This window comes from Dipodomys spectabilis, unplaced genomic scaffold (assembly GCF_019054845.1).
Source record: "Dipodomys spectabilis isolate Male_0828 unplaced genomic scaffold, ASM1905484v1 ptg000083l, whole genome shotgun sequence".
Lineage (NCBI taxonomy): Eukaryota > Metazoa > Chordata > Mammalia > Rodentia > Heteromyidae > Dipodomys > Dipodomys spectabilis.
The window spans coordinates 4,442,501-4,452,746 of record NW_024870760.1 but is presented as its reverse complement, the minus strand read 5'-3'; positions in this window follow the sequence as shown (position 1 = coordinate 4,452,746).

Below are 10,246 nucleotides of genomic sequence, written 5' to 3'. Positions count from 1 at the left end.
AAAGATTCTTAAAGATGTCCTACACATAGAAAACCAACAAGACCGCAATAAAGGCCAAGAAACTGCACCCAAACTGAGAATCCAAGAACCATAGGAAGAACCCAGTTTTCGCAGCCCCCAAGAAGGTAGATAACATGGCAGGAACCCCCAAATACCTCTCAGTCCTATCTCTTAATGTTAACGGACTGAACTCTCCAATTAAGCGACATGGACTGTCTAGTTGGATTAAAAAACAAGACCCTTCTATCTGCTGCCTACAGGAGTCACATCTTGCCCGTAAAAACAAACACATTTTCAATGTTAAAGGCTGGAACAAAATCTACCAAGCAAACGGACCGCTTAAACAGGCGGGAGTTGCAATCCTAATATCAGATAAAATAGACTTCAAATTAAAATTTGTGAAAAGAGATAAAGAAGGTCGCTACATACTAATTAAAGGATCTCTCCTTCAGGAGGATATTACAATTCTAAATATCTATTCGCCAAACAATGGAGCACCCAAATTTATCAAAGAAACACTACTTTCCCTCAAATCCCATATAGATCCAAAGACATTAATTGTTGGGGATTTTAACACACCACTCTCCCCACTAGATAGATCAACTCGGCAAAAACTCAACAGAGAAACCGCAGATCTAAACAGCTGCATAGATCAACTAGACTTAACAGACATTTACCAAACATTTCACCCAGCAGCATCAGAATACACGTTTTTCTCAGCAGCACATGGAACGTTTTCTAAAATAGACCACATTTTAGGCCACAAAGCAAACTTGTCTAAATTCAGAAACATTGAAGTTATACCTTGCATTCTCTCTGACCACAAGGGAATAAAGTTAGAACTCAACACCAAAAGCCACCAAAGAAAGTCCGGTATCACATGGAGGCTGAACAACACACTGCTGAATCATGAGTGGGTCATGGAAGAGATTAGAAAGGAAATTCAAATGTTCATGCTATTCAACAAAAATGAACACACAAAATACCAGCTCCTCTGGGACACAGCAAAGGCAGTACTCAGAGGCAAGTTTATAGCTCTGAGCTCCTACATCAACAAATTGGAGAGATCTGAAACTAACAATTTAATGACACATCTAAACCTCCTTGAAAAAGAGAAGCAAGATAAACCCCAATCCAGTAGACGGAAAGAAATAATCAAAATTAAATCAGAATTAAATGAATTAGAAACCAAAAAAACTATAGAAAGAATCAACAAAACAAAGAGTTGGTTCTTCGAAAAACTTAACAAAATTGACAGACCCTTAGCAAATCTTATCAGAAAAAGAAGAGAACACACCCAAATTAATAAACTCAGAGATGAGAATGGAAACATCACCACGGAAACAAGCAAGATTCAGAACATTATAAGAGAATACTTCTCAAAACTTTATGCTAATAAGTTTGAGAACTTGACAGAAATGGACCTCTTCCTAGCAAATATTGACATACCAAAACTAAACCAAGATGAGGCAAACTATCTTAACAGGCCCATATCAAGCATTGAAATAGAAACAGCAATGAGACCTCCCAGCTAAGAAAAGTCCAGGACCAGATGGTTTTACAGCGGAATTTTACAAGGCCTTCAAAGCAGAGCTCACACCAATTCTCCTCCAACTCTTCAATGAAATTGAAAGAGAAAGCTCACTACCGAACACATTCTATGAAGCCATCATAACCCTCATCCCAAAACCAGGCAGGGACTCATCAAAGAAAGAGAACTATAGACCCATTTCTTTGATGAACATTGATGCAAAACTTCTCAACAAAATTTTGGCCAACCGACTTCAACAATTCATCCAAAAAATCATACACCACGATCAAACAGGATTCATTTCAGGGATGCAAAGCTGGTTCAATATACGCAAATCAATTAATATTATTCATCACATCAACAGGAGCAAGAATAAGAACCACATGGTTATCTCAATAGACGCAGAAAAAGCATTCGACAAGATCCAACACCCCTTTATGATGAAGGTTTTGGAAAAATTAGGAATCCATGGAACATTCCTCAATACAATAAAGGCTGTATATGACAAACCTACAGCCAGCATTATACTCAATGGTGAAAAACTAAAGCCATTTCCTCTTAACTCAGGGACAAGACAAGGATGCCCACTCTCTCCACTTCTCTTCAATCTAGTATTAGAATGCCTAGCTACAGCAATAAGACAAGATGCAGACATAAAGGGGATCCAAATAGGGAAAGAAGAAATAAAACTCTCCCTCTTTGCAGATGACATGATCTTGTATTTAAAGAATCCCATAGACTCCACTCCCAAATTACTCAAGCTGATTCAAAACTTTGGCAAAGTAGCAGGTTATAAAATTTACCCCCAAAAATCAATGGCTTTTCTGTATGCCAACAATGAGAAAAGTGTGGCTGAAGTTAGGAAAGCAACTCCATTTGTAATAGCCCCACAAAAAATAAAATACCTAGAATTAACTTAACTAAAGAAGTGAAGGACCTCTATGATGAAAACTTTAAAATCTTGAAAAAGGAAATCAACACAGAACTTAAAAAATGGCAAAACCTCCCATGCTCCTGGATTGGAAAGATTAACATCGTGAAAATGGCAATACTTCCCAAGGCTATCTACAAATTCAACGCAATACCTATCAAAATTCCACCCTCATTCTTCAAGGAAATAGAAGAGGCAATCCAAAAATTCATATGGAACAATAAAAGACCCCGAATAGCAAAAACGCTCCTCAACGGAAAGAACACGGCTGGAGGAATATCAATACCAAATTTCAAACTCTACTATAAAGCTATAGTAATCAAAACAGCTTGGTATTGGCATAAGAACAGACCTCAGGACCAATGGAGTAGAATTGAAAACCCAGAAATGAACCTACAGACCTATAGCCATCTAATCTTCGATAAGGGAGCTAAAACAATAGAATGGAAGACAGACAGCCTCTTCAGTAAATGGTGCTGGCAAAACTGGTTAACTACATGTAGAAAACTAAAGCTAGATCCTTATATATCACCCTGCACCAGAATCAACTCCAAATGGATCAAAGACCTTGAACTCAAAGCAGACACTCTGAAAACATTACAGGATGGAATAGGAGAAACCCTGGGTCTCCTTGGCTCAGGCCGAAATTTTCTGAATAGAGACCCGGAAACACAACAAATCAAAGAAAGGCTGGACAAATGGGATTGTATAAGGTTGCAGAGCTTCTGCAGGGCAAATGACATAGCTAGCAAGATCAATAGAAAGCCCACGGACTGGGAGAAGATCTTTACTAGCCATACAACGGACAAGGGTCTCATATCTAAAATATACTTGGAACTCAAAAAATTAAACCACCCAACAACAAATCCTCAAAGAAACAACTGCCCAATAAGTAAGTGGGCGAAAGACTTAAAGAGAAGCTTCTCTGAAGAAGAAAGAAGGATGGCCAATAGACACACGAAGAAATTTTCAACATCCCTAGCCATAAAAGAAATGCAAATCAAAACAACATTGAGATATCACCTCACTCCAGTTAGAACAGCAAAAATCAAGAACTCTAACAACAACAGATGCTGGAGGGGATGTGGACAGAAAGGAACCTTACTTCATTGTTGGTGGGAATGTAAACTTGTTCAACCACTTTGGAAAGCAGTATGGAGGTTCCTCAAAAGACTCCACATAGAGCTCCCCAATGACCCAGCAATCCCACTTTTGGGCATTTACCCAAATGATCACAAACAAGGCCACACTAAAGCTACCAGCACAACTATGTTTATTGCAGCATTATTTACCATAGCTAAGACATGGAACCAACCCAGATGCCCCTCAGTAGATGAATGGATCAAGAAGATGTGGTATATATACACAATGGAATTCTATGCCTCCATCAGAAAGAATGACATTTCCCCATTTGTTAGGAAATGGAAAGGCTTGGAAAAAATTATATTAAGTGAAGTAAGCCAGGCCCAAAGAAACATAGGTCCCATGGTTTCCCTTATTTGCAATATCTAGTATAGGTATGAGTCAAGCGGAAAAAGTCAGATAATGTGATGTTAGGAAAACGAAACCTCAAACATGTATTTTAATGTTTTTGTTTCTTTCATGCATGTGTTTCTAACGCATTTATAAGATTATTTCTTTGTTGCTTTGTATGTCCCTCCCCCACAGTGTAACCCCCGCTTTCACTATATTTGATGTCAGTATAACATGTGGAGGAGATGGGGACAAACAAGTCGTTTAAGGATTCAGGTGGACCTGTTGCAACAATGAGAAGTACAAAATGTCATGTCAAAACCAGCTTTACAATGTCGGTGGGGGGGGGTGGGGGGTATGATTGGGTGGGAGGGAGGGGGGAGACTGGGAAGGGAGGTGAAGGGTAAACAAAGGAGGAGGCTGCAATGCTTGATAAGAAATGTATGCATTATCCTGCCCATGTAATTGTAACCCCTCTGTACAGTATGTTCTCAAATAAAATAAAATAAAATTAAAAAAAAAAGGAATGAAATATGAAAGTATGACTTAAAGAGAAACTTCTCTGAAGAAGAAAGAAGGATGGCCAATAGACACATGAAGAAATGCTCAACCTCCCTAGCCATAAAAGAAATGCAAATCAAAACAACATTGAGATACCACCTCACCCCAGTTAGAATAGCAAAAATCAAGAACTCTAATAACAACAGATGCTGGAGGGGATGTGGACAGAAGAGAACCTTCCTTCATTGTTGGTGGGAGTGTAAACTTGTTCAACCACTTTGGAAAGCAGTATGGAGGTTCCTCAAAAGACTCCACATAGAGCTCCCCTATGACCCAGCAATCCCACTTTTGGGCATTTACCTAAGTGTTTACAAACAAGACCACACTATAGCTACCAGCACATCTATGTTTATTGCAGCATTATTTACCATAGCTAAGATATGGAACCAACCCAGATGCCCCTCAGTAGATGAATGGATCAAGAAAATATGGTATATATACACAATGGAATTCTATGCCTCCATCAGAAAGAATGACATTGCCCCATTTGTTAGGAAATTGGAGAAAATTATATGAAGTGAAGTAAGCCAAGCCCAAAGAAACATAGGTCCCATGGGTTCCCTTATTTGCAATATCTAGTATATGTCTGAGTCAAGCAGAAAAGGTCAGATAAGGTGATGTTAGGGAAATGAACCCTAAGATATGTATTCAAATGTTTTTTTCTTTCATACATTTGTTTCTAACTCATTTATAAGATTTTTTCTTTGTTGCTTTGTATGTCCCTCCCCCACAGTATAACCCCTGCTTTCACTGTATTTGATGTTGGTATAATCTGTGGAGGGGAAGAGGAAAAATAAGTCGTTTAAATAAGGATACAGGTGGACCCATTGCAACAATGAGAAGTACAAGTTTTCATGTCGAAAACGAACTTTACAACTTTGGTGGGGCGGGGGAGGATTGGGTGGGGGACAGGGGGAGGCTGGGAAGGGATGGGAAGGGTAAACAAAGGAGGAGGCTACAATGCTTGATAAGAAATGTTCTCACTATCTTGCCCATGTAATTGTAACCCCTCTATACAGTATTTTCACAATAAAAAAATTAAAAAAAAAAAAGAAATTGAAACCTGTCAGATTTAATGAGGAGTCTTTAATGGCCTTTTCATTTCTAGTCTGAAAAGCCTGTTTGTTTTTTAAAAATACTTTCAGCTTTAAAGAACACATAGTATCTACAGTCAAAGTGTTTAGTTTTTATTTAAACTGTGAAAGTTTGCTGTTGAACAATGGAAGATGCCAAACATACCCAATCCCAGGTCTGGGTCCTCAGCTGTGAAAACAATTAGCACATCTATCCTATCTGCTAAGAGATGAATATCGTTTACCAGACAATGCTGTGGTTTGGATCGGAAAGCTCTCCCAAAGATGGATATATTAGAGGCTTGGTCTCAGTCCATGGTGCTGTTTGAGTTTGAAGGGCCCCTAGGGAAGTCATTGGGATCATTCTCTTCTAGAAGGTGTGGGAATAAGGGCCCCATTGCCCTCTCTCCAGCTTGTCCTCACCATGATGTGAGCCTGTGTGCACAGGTGCTCTGTCACTGTGTGACCCCACCACACATCCCAGAGGCCCAAAGCAACAAAGCCAAGTGCCAAATACTCAAACTTACAAATTGCTCCGAAGTCAGCAATATGAACTATTTTGACTTGGTAATCATCTCACTTTCAAGTAATTTAGACTCATTAGGAGCCACTGTCTTGCATGGATCTGATCTTTGTCTTTGATTCCACAAGTATACTGCCTACCAAGCTGCAGGGAAAGATACAGCTGGATCTAATGAGCCAATCAAGGGTGGTGAGCCTTCTACCTGTAGTAGGCTGAGCACCCTTCACCTGGGAAACCTCCCCCAAATGCTCTGATTACATCTTGTCTTTCCTTTGTGAACTCTATAGTGAGGATTTAGAATGTTTTTTATGGCAAAAAGTATACTTATTTACATAATATGTACTTCAAGATCTTGCAGTTATGTAATGCTCAATGATTTCTCTTTTTTAATTATCTTTTAAGTAGTTGCACAAAGGACTTGCCATTTAACAAAGCAGTTTGTAAATACTATGTATCTTAATCAGTGTCACCCCTTTCAACATTCTCATCCATCCTTCCCCTCCCCACCCCTTTCCTCACTCTTCTTAACTTTGTAGGATACACATTGCATTCTTGATTGCATTCTCTCCCTCTTCTCCTCTTCATTTGTCTACTCTTTCCCTTGACCCCCACCCCACCTCTTTCAAGTACTCACTTCCTGGTGTTTTATTTTTCTGAACTTTGATCTTGCCTTTCTAAGGAATTATACTAGTTCAGTTCTCCCTTGAATCTACCTATTTCAACTAATACATTCATATATCCTTGCATACCACAAATGTATTTACTTACAAGTTTATAAGCTAAATCTAGCTTCCACATATGAGAGGAAATATGCATCCTTTGTCTCTCAGGGCCTATCTTCCTTCATTTAACATAATTTTTCCAGGTCTTTTCATTTCTTTACAAATGGTAAATCTTGACTAATATGGAGACTAGACAAGGAACTTAAACAATTAAATCCTCCAAAACCAACAATCCAATTAATAACTGGATCTATAAACTAAAGAGAGTCTTCTCAGAAGAAGTAACAATGGCCAATAGACACATAAAGAATGCTCAACATCTCTGGCCATGAAGGAAATGAAAATAACATTGAAATTCCACATCACCCCAGTTAGAATGGCCATTATCAAGAAAATGAACTATAACAGATGCTGGCAAGAATGTGGTCAAAAGGGAACCCTAATATGCTGTTGGTGGGAATGTAAACTCTGGAAATCAGTGTGAAGGTTCCTCAAAGAAATTAAACATAGAACTACCCTAGGTTCCAACAATTCCATTCCTGAGCATTTATCCAAAAGATTACAAACCAGGATACAGTAAAGTCACTAGCACAACCATGTTTATTGCAGCATAATTCACCATAACCAAGATATGGGATCAACCCAGATGCTCTTCAATGCACAAATTAATCACAAAATGGTATATATACACAATGGAATTTTATTCACCCATTAGAAAGAATGATATTGTACCATTTGAAAAGAAATGGGAAGACCGCATTTACCATTTTTAACTAACAACTCAAGTAATGGCTACTTGGCTTAAAAGTAGTATTAATTTGGAAGTAGCACTGTGGCTCAATTGGTAGAGTGCTCACCTTAAGCTGAAGAGCTGAGGGAAAGTGCCCAGGCCCAGAGTTCAAGCCCCACGACCACCACCAACAACAACAACAAAAAAAGGACAGAGAAAAGTAGTATTAATTTGAGCAAAATGCTGCAATTGAGTGAAGCTGAGTTTTAGGACAAAGCTTTGTGAAATTCTACTCAGAGTCATTCTTAGCCAGATCTGAAGACTCAGACCTAAACAAGACCTCATCCATCTCTGCTTACAAGGAGCTGACAGTCCAGAGACAACAAAGGAAAGACATTTAAGCAACAAAGGAAGTTGTTGCTGGAGTTCTGCCTCAGAGAAACTCTGAGGACTGGGGAAACCTGGAGACAAATGAAAGGATCCCTGCCCATCCCTGGCCATGTAAGACTTTCTCCAGGCCATGAACCATGAGACACAAGAATCTGATGTGGAGAGAGGTCCAGGTAAGATAGGATAGTTCCCAGCCAAAAGAATGTGAGCTAAAGAATAGAGATGAGAGACAGTATAAGGAAAATGCAACATAGCATCAATCCATATTTTTTTTACTTTTCTTTCTGTAAGTATTTATTGCAGTGCTAGGAATGGAGCCCAGGGCCTCACACACATGTGTACTGCTGAGCCTCCAGAACTCCTCAAGAACTATTTAAAATACATCATAAATACTCACTTGGATAATCTTCATAGTAGTGCAATGAGGGAGGTATCTCTAGTCTCCCTGTTTTACAGAGAAGGAATCTGAGTGGACTTGGAGGGAACTTTATAGCAAGGTATGTATGGCAGAGCTAGGATACTGTCTCCACAGTCCATATGAATTAAGCACCATGCTCTGATGCCAAAAGAGAGCCTCCAATAGCTTAGGATATCATAGAAGAGAAGATGTGAGTAGGGCCAAGGGGTAAGAAGTAGCTGGTTGCATGTGCCTCAAGGTTGCTGGATTTAGGGTACTGTGGGTACAGCTGTAGGGGGTGCTCCATGATACCACAAGCATCATAGATTTGTACATCTATTAGGACAGTTTTCCAGCAGATGGCAGTCATGTACCTTGAGGAAGGGCTGCCTTTTCCTAATCGGCATCAAGAAAAGATACTATGTATTTATGGCTTGTATCCAAAAGGGATGGAACCTAGGAAAGAGATCTTCAGCTCTCTGTTACACACAGCCAGGTAAGGTTGATGCTGGAAGGGCTGAGGCAATCCAGGTAATAAGTGGGCCAAATCTAATAAATCAGCTGGGGGTGTGAAGGTTGTAGGGAGGAGGAATGGTTTCTGAGACTGCATAGACAGCCGAATCATAAGACATGCAAAGGAGAAGAAACAATTGGGACTTCATGATTTCTAGATTCAAGGTTAGGGCCAAGTATGTTGGAGCATACCTGTAATCCCAGATACTATGGAGATGAAGGAAGGAGGGCTATGGTTTGAAACCAGCCTGGGCAAAAATTAGCAAGACTCTACCTCATAGATCAGCCTGGCATGGAGGAATACACTTATAACTCCACTTACTCAGGGGGTAGACATAGAAGAATCCCAATCCAAAGCCAGCCCAGGTAAAAGGACAAGACCCTATCTAAAAAACAAGATAAAAGCAAAAAGATGGGGGATATTGTTCAAGTGGTAGAGTATTTGCCAAGTAATCACAAAACCCTGAGTTTAATCTCCAGTACCAGTAGCACAAAAGAAATTAATAGCCAGTAGATTTTTTGACGACTAGCACAAGGAATTAGAAGTGATTCCAGGAAGTGATGAGGAGTTGATTTTAGACCTGTAAGAGAGGAAGGACACCTAAGAAGGATGCTGGGATAGAGTGTGCATGTGCAGGTATGAATTTCAACATGTCAACGATCCATCTAGCAATTCCCAAGGCTGGCCAAGCTATCCTACAGAGCTTCATGAAAAACCCAAGGGCAAGTCCAGATGCAGCCAGGATGCCTTCCCATCTACCTCAGTGAATAGACCATTTTACCACGGCTCCTGGCCTAGCAGGGAAGGAAGCATGGCCTGCATAGTGATGCCCAGTCTGTCACTCCGATGGGAATCCATGAGGGAATGACCAGGAAGAAACAGACATTTACCTATTTTATCCCAAATGATTCTAAATAATTTAATAACATTGTTTAAATACTTAGTCCTGGCCCAGTACTGCCTGTAATTCTAGCTCATTGGGAGGATGATATCTGAGGATCAAAGTTACGTCAGAGAACAAGGCTGGGCAAGAAAGTCTGTAGGACTTTTTATTGCCAGTGAACCACCAAAAACTAGCAGTGTGGCTCAAGTGTTGGAGAACCAGTTTTGAATGAAAAAGCTAAGAGGTGGCACCCTGAGTTTAAGCCCCAGTACCAGCACAAAAATAAATAAGAGTTCCAAAAAAAGAAGTCTGTATCTTATAGCTAAATCTGTAGTGAAATACTTGCATAAGCCCATGATTCTTTTTCTAAGTAATTTCCTCCCAGGTTGGCAGGATAGCCTGTTTTCTAACCTATGGAGGCTGCATTCTTGGCGTGCTTTTCCATAAATACCCAGGGTTTCTTCTCAGAAAAGTAGGTTGCTAGTTTCCCAACTGAGCTTCACTCCATTTCAAAACTA